At 43.7% G+C, this 21447-nt stretch overlaps 1 protein-coding gene across 12 annotated transcripts in view; it reads right to left on the bottom strand.

Moving 5' to 3' along the window:
• Positions 1–20627, bottom strand: part of MTMR3 (myotubularin related protein 3) — a 151218-nt gene extending 130591 nt beyond the window's left edge. For 10 of the 12 annotated variants that reach the window (XM_082667422.1, XM_082667428.1, XM_082667431.1 and 7 more), the window contains exon 1: positions 6266–6450. The gene's annotated coding sequence lies outside the window, so the exon portion shown is untranslated. Of the gene's footprint in view, positions 1–5907; positions 5992–6265; positions 6451–20566 lie in introns of those variants that run through there. The other 2 variants (XM_082667426.1, XM_082667427.1) reach the window with 2 other exon arrangements.
• Between the last annotated feature and the right edge of the window lie 820 nt (positions 20628–21447).

Below are 21447 nucleotides of genomic sequence, written 5' to 3'. Positions count from 1 at the left end.
AGTAACTTATTCAAACTTAAGGAAAAAAGTTACCTTTTAATCTAAGATTCATCAGGGAAAGTTTCAACCCAAGAAAGCATTTTTTAAAAGTTACTGACTCAGGCTCTTCCAAATGGAGTTAGAGTGAAAGGTTAATTGTGGTATTTTGCAAGCAAAGGAAAGCAAGTACGGAGCAATTTTTTCAGTCTCCAAGACTTTTTTTTTTTTTTTTTTTGCGGTACGCGGGCCTCTCCCGTTGCGGAGCACAGGCAACAGACGCGCAGGATCAGCGGCCATGGCTTACGGACCTAGCCGCTCCGCGGCATGTGGGATCTTCCCGGACCGGGGCACGAACCCATGTCCCCTGCATCGGCAGGTAGACTATCAACCACTGCGCCACCAGGGAAGCCCAGACCTAAGCTCTTAGAAAACAAAAATGTTATAACCAAACTGCTTTCCATAAAGCATAGACTTTTAAAAATATACTCTACACAATATCAGTTCTTCATATCTAAAAGAAGTAGACTAATTATTTAGACTGTTTCCTATCCTATGATTTGCCCTTTTCAATTCAGCCACGTCAACAATGACAAAAGGTATCAAACTGATGCTTTATGAGCAAGGTTTATGTTTGCACTTATTGAGGATGTGACTCTGAACAGCATGGGACACTTTAAAGACTATCATAATCCAACTAGGCTGGACCATCTGCACAATTAGTGGAAAGGCCCAAAAACAGTCAACCATAAAAGCCCAACGTTAAATCTTAAGCGTCGAAAGCAGTTACGTCCAAAGTAGAGTATAGTACACTTCAAGGAGTACCCAAGATGCTCCACTGGGGTAAACAAGAAAGATATTTGAACTTTATTTTTAATTCTCATCCTTGTTAATTTTTTTGTTTATATTTTATAAGGTACACAATAACCAGTTACTATACATATTATTTGTAAATTAAATACTTAAGGATTGAACATTAATACTCAAATTTTTTTTTACTGTTGGGATGAGCAATCAAAAAGTTTACAGACCATTGGTCTAAAGTAGTCCCTATCACTGCACTTTCATTTTTACCTGCCCCTTCCACAGTTAAGCTGTAGAGGCTAAGATCTGATGCTGAAAAAAGAACAAAGGAAAGCTATTCCCAAACTATTTTAAACTCCCACCAACAAGCTAAAAGGTAGTAAATCACTAGCAAGAATATATGGAATTGCACAGGGAGCTCAGCTCGGTGCTCTGTGTCAACCTAAATGGGTGGGATGGGTGGGTGGAAGGGAGGTCCAAGAGGAAGGGGATATATGCATACATATAGCTGATTCACTTCATTGTACAGCAGAAACTAACACAATATTGTAAAGCAATTTTACGCCAATTAAAAAAAAAGAATACATGGAATTGGACACTGATATTCTCTTGCTGAGACTTTAAAATAGCATCCTATCTAGAGGGTGCCCTGAGTATATTCAAATTTAAAAAACAAAACCTGGGGCTTCCCTGGTGGCTCAGTGGTTAAGAATCTGCCTGTCAATGCAGGAGACACGGGTTCAAGTCCTGGTCCGGGAAGATCCCACATGCCGCAGAGCTACTAAGCCCGTGCGCCACAACTACTGAGCCTGCGCTCTAGAGCCTGCAGGCCACAACTACTGAGCCCGTGTGTCACAACTACTGAAGCCCGTGCGCCTAGAGCCTGTGCTCCACAACAAGAAAAGCCACTGCAGTGAGAAGCCCGCGCACCGCAATGAAGAGTAGCTCCCGCTCGCCACAACTAGAGGAAGCCTGGGTGCAGCAACGAAGACCCAACGCAGCCAAAAATAAATTTAAAAATAAAACCCTTTGCCAGGTAAGCCCACTTTTAGGAATTTAGCCTAAGGAAACAATAGCACATGTATTTTAAAAGTCCAAACAAGGGAATTCCCTGGCAGTACAGTGGTTAGGGCTCCATGCTTCCACTGCAGGGAGCACAGGTTTGATCCCTGGTCGGGGAAGCAAAATCCCGCAAGACATGGGGTGCAGAAAAACAAAAAAAAAAGAAAAGAAAAAATACATTTTATGTTGCAACTCAATACACATATATAAATGTATAAAACAACAAAAGTTTCCCAAATCAATAATTATTTTTACCATTTTTGATGTGCTGATATTTTCTAGTTTTTAGAAATCACCACGTTGATTTCACTACCCTATGACGTTGCCACCTGCCATTTAGAAAACAGCCCTAAAATTTTACACAGAATGTACAAAACTCCTTGACCCTTCCACTTTCTACCACCGTTCTAACATAACAAAATGTGTGAAATCTAGCAAGTCTACTCCAAGTGCAAACCTGGGCACAAATGTAAGACTCCCAGATCCCTCTGAAGTTTCTTGAAACGCTGACCATTTCTATTGGCAGACTGGTACAAGTGCTTGCTAAAAGGTTTCTCCAGGCACAGTACAGACATTTTGTTGTTGCTTTACCAGAGATATTAGTAAATTCTGCACTTGACAGCAGATACCAGATTTTACCACTGCTCCACAAGCCAACTCTTCCAGGAAAATAGGATTGTAATACAATATGACTCCATTATCATCCCCTTACATTTTTAGATTGCTTTTCATATACACCACTCCATTTGATCCTCACTGACAGGTTGATATAAACAGAGAATTTGCTCTTCTTCCTTTTACTAATGAAGGAACTGAAGCTCAGAAGGGTTATGTGGTTTGCCAGAAACAATACAGCTAATGAGAAGCACAACCCAGGCTTGAACCCAGGACTCACTGGTCATCCAATGCCATGCTACAATAGTTTTCACTTTGAACATCTGATACAAATGTGAATTCAAAAGGTATGTTAAGGTTCTAGGCGCAAAAGTGAAGATACAAGCATGAAATTAAAATTAAAAATAACAAAGAATATTAACAATTTTCTAGCCTCTAAAATTATTGGGAATCCTAATTCAACTGGATATGTATTTAATCTCATGCTTTGTCTTAAGTTTCACCGATTATAAAATTACATATAAATTCACCACAGAAAATTACAAAATTGGGTGGTCTGTAAGAAACAGCTGACCACATAAATTACACAAACTTCCCCCGAACCATTCTTAATCTTGTGGCTTCACACTAAATTTTGAAGTTCCCTATGTGAAATCCATTTTGATTTCAACACTAAGTTAATTACAACAGCATAAGCATGTTGTTTCTGCATAATACTTGCAACATGAGCTCAATTTCCAGAGCTCTTTTGGACAATGTCTAAAATCCATAAGTCAAAAGCAGAATTCAAAACAGAATGTTCTTTTTTCAGTTTTTTTTTAATTAAAAGGTTCATCTACCTATATGAGATTAATACTAAGTAACAATTACAAATTATTAAAGATTTCCAAATTCAGGCTGGAGAAACTAGTTGAGGTCAACAAGTACAGGCCTTTAATCATAGATTGATAAGAAAACTGAGGTCCAGAGAAGCGACATTCCTAACAGCAGTCACAGAGTCAAATTAATGACACAATCTCTGCCAATCTACAGCTTCCCATTATTCTAAATACCTCTGTATGTAACAAAATGTGCTTAAAAACACCAATACCTAAAAAAATGAAGAAACACATACACACACAAAAAAAATATTAAGGCACATTTAAGACCCAAAAACTAGAGAACAGGATAGTGTGCAATAGCAGTCTTTAGAAAACAAAATCTCTTGATGGGATCTCAAAGTTCCAAACCACAAGGACTAAAAAACTCACTCTTTAATCCAATGCAAATGATCAAGTAACTTTTAATAACAAACATTGTTATCAACCACCAAAACTGTTCTTTTTCCCATCTCAATACTATTCATTTACTCAACAAATATCTGAGAGCACAGTATATGCTGGGAACTATGCTAGCTACTGGAGACACCAAAGAACAAAACAAACATGGCCTCTGGCTCTTGTAGTGGACAACTAGGTGTACTTCTCTAACAATACTACACTATGATTTAACAGGATATTTAGCAAACTCCTTCACTGCTCTATACAACTGTAACATTTTCTTCCAACTCTTCCAAACTTATAACAAACCTCACCACACCCCTTCTGCAATATAACTACTTCCTTTGGTAACTCAGCACTCCACTTTACCACAGAAGGTGTTAACCAAAACTGCAACAGATTTTAAAACTGACTTTACCAGTCCTCAGGGCCTCAGGCATATTTCAACAACTCTTCACAGTCCACAGTAAACCTGCCTGGTTCACAACCCTTGTCTCAAATGACTGCTAATTCACCTGCCCTACCCACACTTTACTAGAAACTGAATCAGATGGTGTAGGAGCAATCATGATGCTGGGAAGCACCTTCAGTGGAGCTCTTTGTGGGCCAGAAGCAGGCTTACTGCCTCTTCCTCTCTGCTTCTTTCCTCTGGATTCCTCATTGTATCTCTGGATATACCTCCAGTCAAGCAGCCTCTAATTTTATCAAGTGTGTTCCTCAGAACCTGCACAAATAATTTTTGGCAACAAATCTGTTTCCCCTACATAAATCCATTATATTTTAAGAGATGCTCAATTTTCAGTTTTGTCTCTCAGGCTTCCCCCTCCTCCTTACCTCTGAAATTGTATAAACAATTAAAAACACTCTCAGGAGTCGTAATTAGTGGAAATCTTTTGGAATACCAAAAGTGATCTAAAGCACAAGTTCACAAACCTGGCTGACCAGAATCATTCAGGGAGTTTTGTAAGGATGGATTCCTAGGCCCCATCCTCAGAGATTTTAATTCACCAGGTCCTGCGTGAGGCCCAGGAATCAGCATTTCAGGCAATCCATATTATTTCCGACAACTGGTATTTAATTAGGTAAGGACTGAACTAAAAAAACCTGGCCTACAAGCAGGGAAAACCTCGGTTCTCCTATGGCTTGCCATTAACTAACTACAAGTGGGGCTGCACCAGTGTGCTGGTCACTCGAACAGCTCAGGGCCACCTGAAAATGAGGAAAGTAATTAGAGCTGAAAGAAGCCTTTATAGGGAGCAAATCTAAAATTCTAGAACTCTCCAAACTTAGTTAAATGACACATACTGTACTGGGTTTACTCAAAACAGTGTCATTCTCTAAGCTCTTCTACCCACCCAAGTCACAGGCCTTGGAAAAGAAGACTTTCTGCTTGCCACCAACACACCTTACCTTAGTTGGTCTCTGAGCAAAAAGCAACACGCGTCTTGTCTCTTGCCCTACTGAAACAGCCTTGGATCTGAAAGGGGAAGGTTCCCAACACCTCTTCATGTACAAGTCACGACTACTTTACATTAAAAAAAAATCATCTCACCTAATTCAACCCAGGCCTCGATGGCACTGTTGTCGACATTATGAGAAACGAGGGTGAAGCTCAACTGGAAGGGCATGCCAACTTTTTTTCCCTCATTGTGAAAAAATACTGTCAGATAACAAAGTGTATGTCAAGATAGTAAAACGGTTAAGAATTTAGGCCTCAGTCTGGAGACGACACCTGACCATCATTACCCAACAATAGCTAATGTGCAAAACTCACAGGTGAGACTATCAGACCCCCGATGAGTTTATTAAAACGGCCATAAAATTTACCCCACTATTTTGAAGGAAGTTTTCCAGCCCAAAGTACAACCAACAATATTATCTTAGGGGTCCTAAGCAGCAGGATTCAATACATTTAGTGGCACGATTTTCATCTGAGAAATTACTCTGCAATCTTTCGTGGAGCTGTTTGACCAGTGTTGCTGAGCTCTCTCAACCGCCTCCGAACCATCCTTCCCACCCAAGCACTACCAGGTCAGGGTGATGCCCTGCTGCACAGTAAGGCGGCCACTCCTCCTTCCCACAAGTCCCGGGCCCGCTCCGCTCGCCCCGGGGGCTCCGTGGCCCCCGACCTCCGGCCTCTCGCCATGGAGGACTCCCACAGACCCGGTCGGGGCGAGGGGCGCACACTCACCTCCCGGGGGTCCGCAGACATTTCCCCGGAGGCTGCGATGTAGCGCCTCACACCCCTAGCTCCGTGGGCCCTTCCCCACCAAGTTCAGGAAGGCAGCCCGGGTTGGACCCCGCCTCCTCCGCGCCGAGGGTCCGGGCCGCGCCGGGCCGCTGAGCTCCCGCTCCCCGCTCCTCCCTCTGGCGGCCGCGGCCGCCGCCCGGGCCACCCTCCCCGGGCCACGCACGCCGTCCCCAGCCCCCCGCGGGCCGCCGCCGCCTCCTCAGAGGGTGACAGCCGCCGCACCCGGGCCGAGGCCCGCCCCTCCTCCAGCTCCTCCTCACCCCCGGAGAAGACGGGGCGGGAGGGGGGCCTTCCTTACCGGGCGGCAGGACATGGCGAGGCCCGTCACGGCACGGCCTCCTCCGCCACCCCACAAGGCTCCCAGCCAGGGCCGGCGGGGGGCAGGGCCTGGGCCGCTAGAGCGTCTCGACCGGCTGCTCCTCTGCCACCGCCGCTGCCGCCGCCTTCTCACAACCACAACAACATGGCGGCGGCGGCCACACAGAGCACGCTCCCGAGACAGAGCCGGGCCGCGAGCGGGGGCGCGCGCGCACGCCCGGCCTCTCAGCCGGCGGTCAGGGGAAAAGGGGGCGGGCCGTCGCGGGGGAGGGGGCGCGGTCTGGGCCGATTACCACGCCCCCGCGGTGAGCGGGGTTGCTGATCAGCCGAGCGCCCTGGGCGAGCGAGGGGCTGGCTGGGAAGCGCAGCTGGCGAAGGAGAGAAACGGGTGGGTAATGGGCGAAGAAGAAAACCAAAGGTGGTCCCACAGATTTTTGGGAGGCATCTTTTCCTAGCTCTAGAGCCCTGGGCAAGACAACGCTAGAACAATAGTAGTGTCTTTCACCTGTAATTGTGCTGAGGATAAAACTAATTTAATGTAATGCAAGTTAAGTATAGTGTGCTCAAGGTTCTACTCAATACAATTTCAGACTGCTTGCACCAAAGCACAGCTGGAAGAATTGAGTTTTCAAACAAGCAAAAAACAAACTTGTAACCCACACTCAATAGCCTGTAGAAGAATTCTACACACCAGGACTGAATTAACCTCAGGCCCTAACAGATTCACCTCATCAGAGTTACGTTTTAACATTATACCTTTGACTTTTCTGGAAAATGGCTGCGAGAACCAGTCAAATGAAATCTATCCTTGCATTTGTTGTACCGTTTTTTCCACAGTACTCTGTGCAATTATTTACCTGTTTTTCGTGTTTGTTGTCTTTTTATCCCATTCTGAAGTAAAAGCTACTTGAAGATAAAGATCTTTGTTTGGTTCATCACTTTACCCCCAGCACCTAGAACTGCTCATGACAAGCAGTGGGAAATTTCTTGATTAACTAATAGCTAATATTTATACAACTCATCTAATTGAATCTTCACAGCTCGAATAAGTAGATACTGTTATTATCACCATTTTACAGATGAAGAAACTGCAGCCCAGGATAAGATGCACTAAAAGTTTTTTAAAAATCAAACCCAGGGGCTTCCCTGGTGGTGCAGTGGTTAAGAATCCACCTGCCAATGCAGGGGACATGGGTTGGATCCCTGGTCCAGGAAGATCCCACATGCCGCAGAGCAACTAAACCCGTGCACAACTACTGGAGCCCACGCCCTAGAGCCTGTGCTCCGCAACAAGAGAAGCCACCACAATGAGAAGCCCGTACACTGCAACGAAGAGTAGCCCCCCACCCCGACTCGCTGCAACCAGAGAAAATCCCGTATGCAGCAACAATGACCCAACGCAACCAAACAATTAAATAAATAAATTTATTTAAAAATATATATATGTCAAACCCAAACCCAACTGACAACAAAAGCTATGCTCCCACCCACCAGGCTGTACTGCCAACTCTGTGGCATCATTGCCTGAAATAAAATCCCAAATAAGAAACTACATTAGAGTTCAAAGTTAGGAAAGGCTTTGCTCTACTCTGTCAGCTGAAAAAAAATTGCACAACCTAAAAGTTGAGAATATGTTTTATTCTCAGCCTCTCTGATACCTCTGGGGACTGTTCCAAAGAGGTAAGGGAGGAGCCAGAATATATAGGAATTTTTGCACCAAAAAAACAGGTAGTCAGAACATCAAAAGATTACCGTTAATTAAAGAAAAAACAGACATCTCAAGTTAATGAATTTAGCACTTTACTATGCATGGGAAGATGCAGGAGTCTGGGCTCATTGAAATCATTTCTTTGATATGCACCTTAACGAACTGGAGCCAGTATCCTGTTTTCTCCACCCTGAATCCCCTGCAGCACCGTAAAGAAGGTGGCTACAGTGGCTGATGGCTTGATGGCCACAACATCCTTTGTTTACTGATATAGCAGGCAATATTCTCTGACTACGTTGCTCACAGATACAGGTGCACTTCCTTTCTGATAATGAGTGTTAGGCAGCTGATTGTGTATCTTCTCACCTTGGCTTCCAGAAAGCCCAGGGCTAAATCTGAAGCTCAGTGGTGGCCTGCTGTTGGCCCTTCAAATCCACATATTAACGGTGACTTTCCCTCCCACCTCAACTCTGCACCTTTATTTATAATTTGCTATCCAGCTTTCCTTTTACTGTTATATGATTATAGCCTTTAAAGTATGAGAGAGGAAATAGTAAGTACAAAAGAACAGATGAACAGGTTTTCCCACCTGTTTCTCCTATTGCCCAGTAAAATAAGGTTCCCATCAAGTTCAGTCCCCTCGGGGCACACGTTTTGCTACCTAGGCCTCTGCTCAGGCAATGGGTGAACGATAGGGTTCCATAGTTGGTGGTCTCTGATTGGATGGAAGCTAGTACCTGACTCCAGGACAGCCCAGCCATAGGCTGGCTAGCTCCCAATGAGTTGGCTCGAGGAAGATATTCAGCCAATATGCTGTTAACATCCACTCACCCAATCCCACAACTCCCCAGGAATACGACGGAAGAAGGCAGACTTTTGGCATATCACTTTGACCTCTTTTTAGACAGAGTGTCACCGTATTTGCCTTTTAACTTGGGCTAAGGAATCCTCAACTAGCATATAGGATGTAGGAGGAATTTCTGTGTGCACATAAGATCACTATTTGCGTGTCCTCATTTGCTTAGATGGGTAGTAATATTAACAAAAGTGAAACATTGATACTGTATAATAAACCATGGCTACATTTGGAAGAGCCACATAACCCAATGAACCAATATTTTCTAAATGACCAATTCATGATGTTACCAAATCATGCATGAATAAAAGATCTATTCAAAGTGCAAGATAAACCAATGGAGTTTAGTGTAACTGAGTACAAAAGATTCATTCAAATGAATTTATGCAACTAAACTTTAAGAAACTACCTCTTCTCAAGTTTTAGCATAGTATCAAAAAAAGAATATCCACAACCATCTGAATTGTATGAGGCTGGATTGTCTTCATGTATTTCAATGAAAAAAACTGACAGATTGAATGCAGAAGCAGAAAGGAGAATGCAGAATTCCTGTATTAAGTCAAACTTTAATAAGACCTGCAAATGTGTAAAACAATGCCATTCGTTTTTTTTTCCTCTTTTTAATATATTTATTTATTTTTGGCTGCGCTGGGTCTTTGCTGCTGCGCGCGGGCTTTCTCTAGTTGCCGTGAGTGGGGGCTACTCTGTTGCGGTGCATGGCCTTCTCATTGTGGTGGCATCTCGTTGTGGAGCACAGGCTCTAGGCGCTCGGGCTTCAGTAGTTGTGACGCAGGTGCTTAGTTGCTCCATGGCATGTGGGATCTTCCCAGACCAGGGCTCAAACCCATGTCTCCTGCATTGGCAGGTGGATTCTTTTTTTTTTTTTTTAACATCTTTATTGGAGTATAATTGCTTTACATTGTTGTGTTAGTTGCTGCTGTATAACAAAGTGAATCAACTCTATGTATACATATATCCCCATATCCCCACGCTTTTGCGTCTCCCTCCCTATCCCACCCCTCTAGGTGGTCACAAAGCACCCAGCTGATCTCCCTGTGCTATGTGGCTGCTTCCCACTAGCTATCTATTTTACATTTGGTAGTGTATATATGTCCATGCCACTCTCTCACTTCATCTCAGCTTACCCTTCCCCCTCCCCGTGTCCTCAAGTCCATTCTCTATGTCTGCGTCTTTATTCCTGTCCTGGCAGGCGGATTCTTAACCACTGCACCACCAGGGAAGTCCCCAATGCCATTCTTCTCATTAAATTTTTTGTTCTGGAAAATAGAGTCGTTTTTCACAAAAATATGTTATTTATATTACCATGTCATGGGTTTACAATATTATTTTTAAACCATGTTATCTTTTAATGAATATAAGTAATTTAATATCTTGTCAGTTTTAATTCTTAACAAGGTAAATATCAATTGACATACCCTATATAACAAAAGTTCTTCAGGGTCCTCAATAATTTTATTTATTTTATTTTATTTTATTTTATTGGCCGTGCAGCACGGCTTGTAGGGATCCTAGTTCCCTGACCAAGGATTGAACCCGCACCCCCTACAGTGGAAGCTCCGAGTCTTAACCACTGGACCACCAGGGAAGTCCCTTTCTTTATTATTATTTATCAATAATTTTAAAGAAACCAACAAGTTTGAGAAACACTGCCATATTCATTGGAGTTACTCAACTGCAAAGACATTTTTAGTCAGCACATAGATTTTTTAATTTAAATAGTTATGTTTAATATATATTTGGAAAAATATAACAGATCAAACTCAGTATCACAGATATCTTTGCTTAGGATGAGACTACATTTATTTATGTAAAGTGAGTAATTGATTTAAAGAAAAATGTGATATAAATATTAGTACAAAGCTGATTATGTCAAAAATTCATAAGGATAGTACTCAAATGACTGGTCTTTGGGAAACACTGAAATAGTGATGGAGTTTTTTAATCGGGCAGACCTGCCACCAAACCTTACTATGTGGGTGACTTCATATGGAAAATGAATTATTGTGGTGATTAAATAAGTTAGCCTGTGTACAGATGTGCTTCCTGTCCTCCTCCCAGGGAGAGGCACCCAGCAGTCCAGCGTCAGGGAAGACCTGCTGCAATAGGAGGTAGGAGGCCTGGATTCGTGACCCAGCTGAACCACTGACCCACTGCCTGAACTGACCCCACCTTCCAGGCCTCAGTTTTCTCATCCAGAAAATCACAGAGTAGGATGTCATCCTCTCTCTGCAGCCTGCCAGTCCTACCAACCATGCTCTGATTAAAGGATTCAGCTTCAGGAGAATCACAGAATTGCAGCTGGAAAGGACTCAAGAGCTCCAAATATGTCTCTCTGCCAAGACCTCCCCACTCCCCACCCACCCCCCGCACTGATTTCATAAATGAGGGAACTGAGGCCCAGAGAGGTTAAGAAGCTGGGGACGAGGGGTTCAACAGGTACCACCCCAGGGTCCAGTGAGGAAATGAGAGTGCTTCCTCTACACTCTGATAAATGATTTAGATGTTTGGTGGTTTAGACACCACTCACGCTTTAGTAAATACTGCACAGTTCTGCTGGGGATACGAATCCCACTTCAGCCTAAGAAAATCAGTGCTGTTTTTTGGGAACACTGTGTCAACCAGATTGATGGATTGCTTCATGTTGCTAACTAAATCCACCTTGAAAGGCCAGTCGCCCCCTCTAAATTCCCCCAGGGAAAGCAGAAGAGATGAAATTGGCAAGGAGAGGATAGAAAGGGATGGAGGGGAGTGAGAACCATAGGAGAGGAGCGGTACCTTCCCTCTTTCTCCTTTCCGTCCCCCTTCCCCCTCTCTCTACCATCTCTGATGTAAGACGACACACCCCTCTCAGTGCCCAGCTTGCTCTACCCAAAGCTTCCCTGCAGCCTGGGCCAACTCGCAGCCACAAATAGAACCAGAATCCACTGAAAATAGCTCCTCCTCCCTTCTGCCCAGAGTTTCCAAGTGCTGCCAGGGATGCCCTGCCCCCACTAACCAGGTCCCAAGCAGGGAACTCTGGTCAAGGGACACCAAGACCAGGGTTAGGGACCATCTCAGGGACAGCAGTCCCAATAATAGTTGACTCTTATTAAGTGCTGGTTCCATGACAATACTGCTAGGAGCTTTAGTTCCCAGTAACCCAATGAGGAAGGGCCAGACAATCCACCCCATAATGCAGATGAGGCTCTGAGAGGTGAGGAACTTGCCCAGAGCCCTAGCCAGTGGGAGCGGGAGGTGGGGTCCACATGGTTAACTACTGTGCTGCCTACACTCCTCTCTCCATGTAACACGGCCGTATCAGCACCCTCCAGATCCCTGAGGCTGTGGGGAGCTCAAGCCATCCAGACCCTCCCTTGCCAGCTGGGGAAACTGAGACCCAGAGAGAGGAAAGTCTTGCCCAAAGGCACTCTGTAAACAAGTAAATCAAGCACCCAGGTCTTTCAGCTCAAAAGCCAATGGTTTTTGCAAAGGTTGAAGCAAACAGAGACTCCCTTGTTCCTTTTATGTAAAAGCCCCATCAGTCTTTTCTTTTTTCTTTTTTTTTTTTTCCTTAACATTTCAACTTCCTCCCATTTCCCACCAGAGCAGAGAGCCTGCCCCAAACACCCGTCTGGCAGCCAGGCATCCTGAGATTACCTCTTCTTCCCCCTCTGCTCAGGGTGTTTAATGTTCTAGGGGAAGAGAGCAAACAGCAGGGCATAATCATGGGTGACACAGGCTGGGTTTCTCCTTTGCTAAGTATGAAGCAGACAGGACCCAGCAAGGGAAGAGAATTAGCAGGGATTTTCTGGCTCATTTAAATTCAAGGCCCAAAAGACACACGTTTTTCCTTACCCCTGAGTGTTAGATAAATTTTCTTCTACCCTAAGATCCCATTTGTTTTAAAATAATTATCTGAAACAGTCTTAACCTCTAAGGTGATGACAAGAAAGACTAGAATAAGGCTGCAAAAGCTCTGCTGGAAAGGAATTAAGTTATTTAAGAAGTGGTCTAGGAGTATGAAAAAGAATCTTATGCCCAGTGTCAGAGGATCTCGGCTCCATTCCCAGACCTGCCACACCTCGACAGTTTCTCCAATGTGTCTGAGAACCAAGCTGCCTCAGTTGCTCCAATGTGTCTGAGAACCAAGGAGTCCAAAGAGCATACACACTCAGTCTTTTGGTTTGTTACCAATGTTTGTGGAGTACCCGCTTTGTCCAGCACAATGCCAAGCTCTGCAGACGCAACAGTGTGCAAGACACAATCGGTCCCTGCCCTCCTGGGACTTATGGTCTAGTTGACAAGGCAAAGTCAACAGAAGGCAGATAAGTGCTCTGATGGAGAAGATACAGGATTTACAGCAGCAGTTATGTAGAGAACCCACCCACACTTATAGTGGTCCAGGTAACATTGATACAGAGACTGGAAAGAAAGCTGGAGTTAATTGGGCAAAAGTCAAGAGAAAGATGACTCTTGAGAGGGAACAGCACGTGCAAAGACCCAGAGGCAAAAGAGAAACTATTCACCAAACCAAGCAACTGGAGCAAGTATAGGTTTATTTGGGCATCTTTCTGTGCTGCAGGCTTACCATTTTAAGATTAAAATTGTGCCAAAATTCTATGATTTGATGCTGTGTTAATCACAGATGGCAGGCTAGATTCCATAATGGTTGCATTCTTCTAATATTACAAATTCCTTCATCAGCACCTCTAGGAAATAATCAACCCTGTTCCGACAAGTCTCTGGATGTTGACAAATCCTTTTATCGGATCTTTGCCATCTGTCTCCCCGAGTCCTACATTCTTGACTTTTTAAGTTTGAGTCTTCTAGAACCTAACCCACTCCACCCTTCTTCATCAGGGCATACATGGCATAAAAGGGCAGCTGATGTGGTCTGGGGGCCTTGGTCATTCAGGGAAATTACAGAATTATATCCAACCAGAGAGAAAAAATAATCCTGTACCCCTAGCCCAACAGTGTGAAAGATTGCCAACAAACACCTCTGTGGGAAATGCGGCTCTAAAGGCAGGAAACAGAGGATCAGACATGTAGCTGGAAATAAGTCTTTGCTTTCCACCAGTGAGGCTGGAAGAGGCTGAGTGACTTGCTCAGGGTCTTACAGCAAAGTGGCCAGGCCAGCTGTCAAATGCAAGTGATTGGCCTATAACTTCCGAATTTCCAAAATGTTTCTGAGGAATGATATTACGTAGCTATCATCAAAATAAACAGAACAAAACAAAATTTTCCTAACTGAATAAATTTGGGACATGCTGAGTTCAACAAAGGTAACCAGATTATTTTCTTTGCTGTAGGACTTCTCAGAACCTTGATATGCTGTTATACATAGTAACCGTTCAAGAAGACGTTATGGACTTTTCAGTTTCCAGAACTCGTTTGAGCTGAGGACATGTTTCTGGGCAACTCCCAGGATCTGGGCTCCTCAGAACCTACTTTGGTAAATACTGCACTAACTATCCCATGCTTTTGTAGCCTTTTATCCTTACATATAAAGGGAGTCCAATCTATATATTTTGTATGGATGAATGGATGGATAGCTTGACCATTTCCTTGTTGTGTGACCTCAGGTATATGACATCCTCCCCTTCTTTGAGCCCCAGTTTTATCCTCTACTACAGGGGCCAGCAAACTTTATCTGTAAAGGGGTAGACAGTAAATATTTTAGGCTTTGCAAGCCACATACATTTCTGTGGCATATTCTGCCTTCTTTCTTTCTTTTACCAAGACTTTGAAATGTAGAAACAATTCTTAAATCTCAGGCCATACAAAAAGAGGCGGCGGGGGTATGGAAGAAGGGCAGGATTTGGGCCTGAGCCATAGTATAGAACACGTGCTCAACAAAGCTTAACACATGTTAAGCATGAGGACATCCACCAGGTATTCTGTATTTTGTTATTTGTTGGTCCTCCTAAGCCACCTTAGGAGATGAAGACCAAGTTTCATCCCCTTTCTAGGGAAAAGCTGATGTCCAGAGAATGAAAATGATGAACCTCATTTGCAGTGTTAGTGACCAGATGAGGTTGAAATGAAGACCCTTGAATGCCAGTCCTAAGTTCTGATGCTCATGAAAACAGATGCCCAACCTATACTGTGGACCTGTAGCATCTCTGCAATTTCTGTAAGAGAAGGGTTTAAGAGCAGTAGCTTGCTTAAAGGGAGGGACTAGGAAGTTCCTAGCTTTGAGACATCAAAGCTGCCTTTGTAAAACACATTTACAAATCACACACACTTTTTACTTACAGTGGATGTTTACTTTGGTTGCTTGGGAGGGGGCTGAGAGAGAAAATGGGGTAAAACTCCCAAACTATCCCTCAGATCTGTCCTTGCTAGAGCTACTGTGGACCAAGTTCGTTGTTGGCCATTTTCAGTTCCCCAGCTCATTTCAGTTGCCCACCACAAACTAATCCTGTGAGGCAGGTAATATTATCACCGTTGAACCATGGAAAAGGTGAGGCTCCAGGAGGTTAGTTAACTCACTTACCTGCCCCATGTCTTTCAGGTGATAAATTATGGAATCATAGTTCCAGAGTCAGGGCCTGATTCTTTTATTTTTTAGAAAAACTTTTTGGCCCACACCACACAGCGTATGGAAATTTTAGTTCCCCAACCAAGGATTGAACCTGCACCCTCAGCATTGGAAGCTCAGAGTCTTAACCACTGGACCACCAGGGAAGTCCCAGGGCCTGTTTCAATACAACCTGCTGCTTTGGACCACATCCCTGGGCCTATGTTGGAATGAGCAGGATACTCACAGTCAATTTCTTACAGTTTCACACTTAATTACGTAGATGATTAGATTGCTTGATAAATACTTCACATGTTTGTCTTCATTCAATCATTGTATGGACTGATACCGCGTGGTAAATATTTGAGTCAAAATTGCTTTGGGTTCTTGGCTTAGAAATAGAGCCAAACAAATACGCCCAACTGATTTTTGACAAAGGTATAAAAGCAATTCAGTAGAAGAAAAATAGCCTTTTAAACATACGTTGCTAGAGCAATTGGACATCCTTAGGCAAAAAAAATGAACATTGACCTAAATGAGACACCATGTACAAAAATTAACTCAACGTGGATCAAGGATTTAAATGTAAGATATAAGACCATAAAATTTTTAGAAAAGAAAAAAGGAGATCTAGGGTTAGGCAAAACATTTTTTAGACTTGACATCAAAAGCATAACTCATGAAAGGAAGTTAATAAGTTGGACCACATCAAAACTAAAACCTTAGGCTCTGCAAAAGGCCCTACGAAGAATACGAAAAGACAAGCTACAGACTGGGAGAAAATATTTGTAAACTACATATATGACAAAGAACTCTCAAAACTCAGCAGTAAAAATCAAATAATTCGATTAGAAAATGGGCTAAAGACATGAACAGACGCTTCACTGAAGAGAGTAGACAGATGGCAAATAAGCACATGAAAAGATGTTCAACATCGTTAGTCATTAGGGAAATGCAAATTGAAACCATAGTAAGGTATAACAATAAACCTACCAGAATGGCTAAAATAAAAAATAATAATAACACCAAGGGCTGGTGAGGAAGCAGAGAAACTGGATCACTTATACGTTGCAGGTGGGAGTGTAAAATGGTAGAGTCACTCTGCAAAAAAGTACAGCAATTTCTTTTCCTTCTTTCTTTCTTTCTTTCGTTTTGGCTGCATTGGGTCTTCACTGCTGTGCATGGGCTTTCTCTAGTTGCAGTGAGCGGGGGCTACTCTTTGATGCAGTGCGCAGCTTCTCATTGTGGTGGCTTCTCTTGTTACAGAGCACAGGCTCTAGGCGCGCAGGTTTCAGTAGTTATGGCACGTGGGCTTAGTTGCTCTGCAGCATGTGGGCTCTTCCTGGACCACGGCTCAAACCCGCGTCCCCTGCATTGGCAGGCAGATTCTTATCCACTGTGCCACCAGGGAAGTCCAGTATGGCAATTTCTTACAAAACTAAATATACACTTACAAATACCCAGCAGTTGTGTTCTTAGGCATTTATTCCAGAGAAATGAAAACTTATGTTCACACAAAAACCTGTACATGATTGTCCATAGCCACTTTATTCATAATAGCCCCAAATTGGAATCAAACCATATGTCCTTCAATGGCTGAATGTAAAACAAATTTTGGCACTTCCATACTATGGGATACTACTATTCAGTAATAAAAAGGAAGTAACAATTGAAACCCGCAACAACTTCATGGGATCTCAAGGGAATTATGCTGAACAAAAAAAAGCCAACTTTAAAAGGCTACATACAGGATGATTCTATGTATATAACATTCTTGCAGTGACAAAATGGTAGAGATGGAGAATACATTAGTGGTTGCCAGGGGTTAGGGAAGCAAAGAGGAAGGGAGAAGGCTATGACTATAAAATGGTTGCCTGAGGGATGCTTGAAATGAAACTCTTCTGTAACTTGACTGTGGTGGTAGTCAAACAAACCTACACATGTGATAACATTGCATAGAACTACACACACACACACACACACACACACACACACACACACGTAAAACTGGTGAAATCCAAATAAGTGGGTGGATTATATCAATGTCAATTTCCTGGTTGTGATATGGTACTATAGTAATAAAGGGGAAAATTGGTAAAGGGCATAGGGGCGATTTCTTATAATTGCATGTAAATCTACAATTATCTCAAAATAAAAGTGGTCTTTTTTTCTGGCCGTGCCACGCAGGATCCTAGTTCCCCAACCAAGGCTCGAACATGTGCCCCCTGCAGTGAGAAGTGTGGAGTCTTAACTACTGGACCACTAGGGAAGTCCTGAAGTTGTGTTTTTTTTTTTAATTCCTTTGAGTTCTTGGCCCAAGATGGTTCCTTTCAGGGGTAAAGGTGCATTTAGCATTCATTTGCCTAACATGGTCTCACCTGATAACTTTTAGCCAAGACTGGATATGTCAAGCACTGGGCTAAGCACTCTCCACAGATGATCTCCTTTAAGAGAACTTAATGAAGACAGAAACACTATTATTATATCTCCATTTAATAGATGAGGAAACAGGCTCAGCAAAGTCAAGTCATTTGCCCCAATCCACATAGTAAGTAAGAGTCAGGAACAAAACCAGAGCCTCTGAGTCCAAGACCCACACCCTTAACCTCTACACTGCTCCTCTTTGATTAGATGCCACATGGCATTGGTCTTTGGCTTAAGCTGGTCTTGAACCTGGGGCAAAAGGCTAGGCCTTTCCTTTGATTAGCTTCCAAGTGTGACAGTACTACAGTGGAAGGAACACTAGATCTTTCCACTAGATTCCCCTAGACCATTCCAATTCCCAGGACTAAGTTTAAGTCCCAAAACCATCACTTGCAGGCTGTATGGCCTTAGAAAAGTCACTTGTGTCTGAGCTTCCTCACCTCAAATCAGAGCTTGTAATTCCAGCACTGCCAGTGGATCAAATGAAGTAATACATTTCAAAGGACTTGGGACAGTCCAAAGGGGGCAGTTATTATTAATAACAGGGCACCGTGAAATAAATTCTAAATATAGGCCACTTGCTCCTATTTATCTTCTGGCTTGACAGTAAATGTTCTGAGGGCATGGGCTGAGTTTTAACCTTTTATTTTATCCTAACCTCCCCTTATAAAGTGTTCACAAAAATAGTAGGTTTCTAAAAGTCCTTGTTAACTGCTATGTTGGTAGAAATGTGATCAGAATGCAAAAAGAAAAAGCAAAGTATTGAGGGTAAAAATGAAGAACTTGTTCTTTAACTACGCTTTTCTTATAAATTGTGAAGAGAACTGAGAACTGTCCCAGCCAAAAATTGGCCCCTGAATTTCTTTCCTTAAAACCCCAGGTAACTCCTTGTTTTCAGTTTTGGAAGTGTGGGTTCTATCTTTTTAGGGACAGGGAAGAATGTGAAATTTGCAAAGTCCTTTGAGGTACAGGATGTTCTTGTTATTTATACCAACCAGGATCTGTGGCTGTTTTTTGGGCAAGGTTTTTCCACATAAAATCAACCTTTTTTTTTCCCCCTTTTCCCAGTTATGACAACCTTGCAAACTCACAAATTCCTCAGCTTTATTACTAATGCCAATAACACGGACTTTTAAAACTGCCTTTCATCTCAACATCTTAAGCAATGCTGCAAACAGTAATTAAATTTCAACACCCTGTTGAGGGAGGCATCAATAATTTAACCCATTTTCCAAACAGGTAAGCCCAGACTTACAAATTAGAGGCCTGCCCGTGGGTCACCAAGGATGGAAACGGAGAGGAGAGCAAAATCAAGAATTCTAGGCCTCCCAGCTCTTGGATTCACCAAGGTGTGGGTAGTAAGAGCCTGTGGAGATGCCCTCTCAGTAACCAGCAGTCACAGAGGTGCGGTGATTCCGAGGGGGGAGAAAAGAATAGGCCAGATTCAATGATACTTAAGAAAAGGAAGGAAGGAAGGAAGGAAGGAAGGAAGGAAGGAAGGGAAGAAGGAAGGAAGGAAAGAAAGAAAGGAGGAGTGGAGGAAGGAAGAGCTTAAAACTACTTAGAAAATACATTTATTTGATTCATAAAATCCATAAAACATGAAGGTAAAGAGGAGTGTGGGACTTCCCTGGTGGCACAGTGGTTAAGAACCCGCCTGCCAATGCAGGGGACAAGGGTTCGATCCCTGGTCCAGGAAGATCCCACATGCCACGGAGCAACTAAGCCCATGTGCCACAATGGCCTGTGCTCTAGAGCCCGCGAGCCACAACTACTGAAACTGCATGCCTGGAGCCCGTGCTCCACAACAAGAGAAGCCACCATAATGAGAAGCCACCACACTGAGAAGTCGGCACGCCGCAATGAAGAGTAGCCCCCGCTCGCTGCAACTAGAGAAAGCCTGTGCATAGCAACAAAGACCCAACGCAGCCAAAAATAATTTTTAAAAAAATAAGAGGAGTGCAATTGGAAGAGTAATGTTTAACCTGATTTATTTATTTATTTAAGCTTTGCTTTTATAAAATTTAAATTTTTTTTAAATTTTTTTGGCCACACCGTGCAGCATGTGGGATCTTAGCTCCCCGACCAGAGACTGAAACCATGCCCCATGCAGTGGAGGTGCAATGCCTTAACCACTGGACCACCAGGGAAGTCCCTGCTTTTTTTTTTTATATTGAAGTATAGGTAATGTACAATATTATGTAAGTTACAGGTGTACAGTAGAGTGATTCACAATTTTTAAAGGTTATACTCCATTTATAGTTATTATAAAATATATTCCCCATGTTGTACGATATATCCTTGTAGCTTATTTTCTACATAATAGAACCAGGATCCCACAAGCCATGCGATGTGGCCCCTTCCCCCCAAAAAAATTGCTGAGAAATGACACAGATTGGGGCTAATCCGTTACTATTCAGTCCTGTCCCAAATTTCCCTGGTATACCTGATCATAAACTGAGATATTGCCAAATATGTATAAACTGGGCTGCCTCCATGCCCTGCCAGCCCTGCTCCGAGTTTCTGTTGGAGAGCTAGAGGATTGTCAAAAGGCAAGGCATACTGGGCCTGAGGGCCTTTTTGGCAGCAAGGAGCAAGGTTTGAGCTCAGGAGAGGTGGCCAAGGGCCCCGCCAGGAGGGGCGCACAGTAGGTGTATGGGCTGTGGCCAGAAGGTTGAGAAAATGAGGCATTCATCCCAACAGTGTCAGGGATTGTCAGTGGGCATTGGTGGAGGAAACTGAGCCTAGGGAGCAGGAAGCAGAGACTTACTGTGACATGTGTCTATAGCCAGTGGAAGAGAGGCAGGCGGCTACAGAAAAGGAGACAGCCCTTTCTCCAGGCCCCTCTCACTATCTCTGCAAAGACTGCTTTGTGCCTTGTCACCGGCGGGCCACCCCAAGTGAGCTCTTGATGCCCAAGTGGAGTTGAGGGCATGTCAGTCAGAATCACAGGGTGCAGCTGGAGGCAGGGCAGCCTTCCCAGTTTGGCTGGTGACATCTTGATAAAGTTCTCAAGGCTGCAGTCAGCCCCTGACAGCTTCTCTGGGCAGGGGTTCATCTTGGGACACTCCTGCCGCCCGCCTGGCACACCCTGGGCACAGCAGCTGGCAGACCACTGCCTCCTGCCAAGAAAGGTCTGGAACTCACATGGTCTCAAGAGGCTTGACTTTCAGCGCTGAGAGCAGTTTCCACTGAACATGGCCCCCAATCAACAGGCAGGAGGCCAATTTAAAGGCACAAAACTTTCTTTTATTTTCACATGCTGTCTAAAAAGTATAAAGACTTACATCTAAATCTCAGACTAGCTAAGATCTTTGACTTATCCTGGGTTGCCCCAAAATTATTTTACTTATTTATTTATTTTTGGCTGTGTTGGGTCTTCATTGCTGTGCGCGGGCTTTCTCTAGTTGCCACGAGCGGGGGCTACTCTTCATTGCGGTGTGTGGGCTTCTCATTGTGGTTCTCTTCTCATTGTGGGCTTCTCTTGTTGCGGAGCACGGGCTCTAGGTGTGCTGGCTTCAGTAGTTGCGGCACACGGGCTCAGTAGTTGTGGCGCACGGACTTAGTTGCTCCGCGGCATGTGGGCTCTTCCTGGACCAGGGCTCAAACCTGTGTCCCCTGCATTGGCAGGCGGATTCTTAATCACTGCGC

The sequence above is a fragment of the Grampus griseus genome (assembly GCF_964374135.1).
Source record: "Grampus griseus genome assembly, chromosome: 12".
Classification (NCBI taxonomy): Eukaryota; Metazoa; Chordata; class Mammalia; order Artiodactyla; family Delphinidae; genus Grampus; species Grampus griseus.
This window is presented reverse-complemented; position numbering and strand designations above follow the sequence as displayed.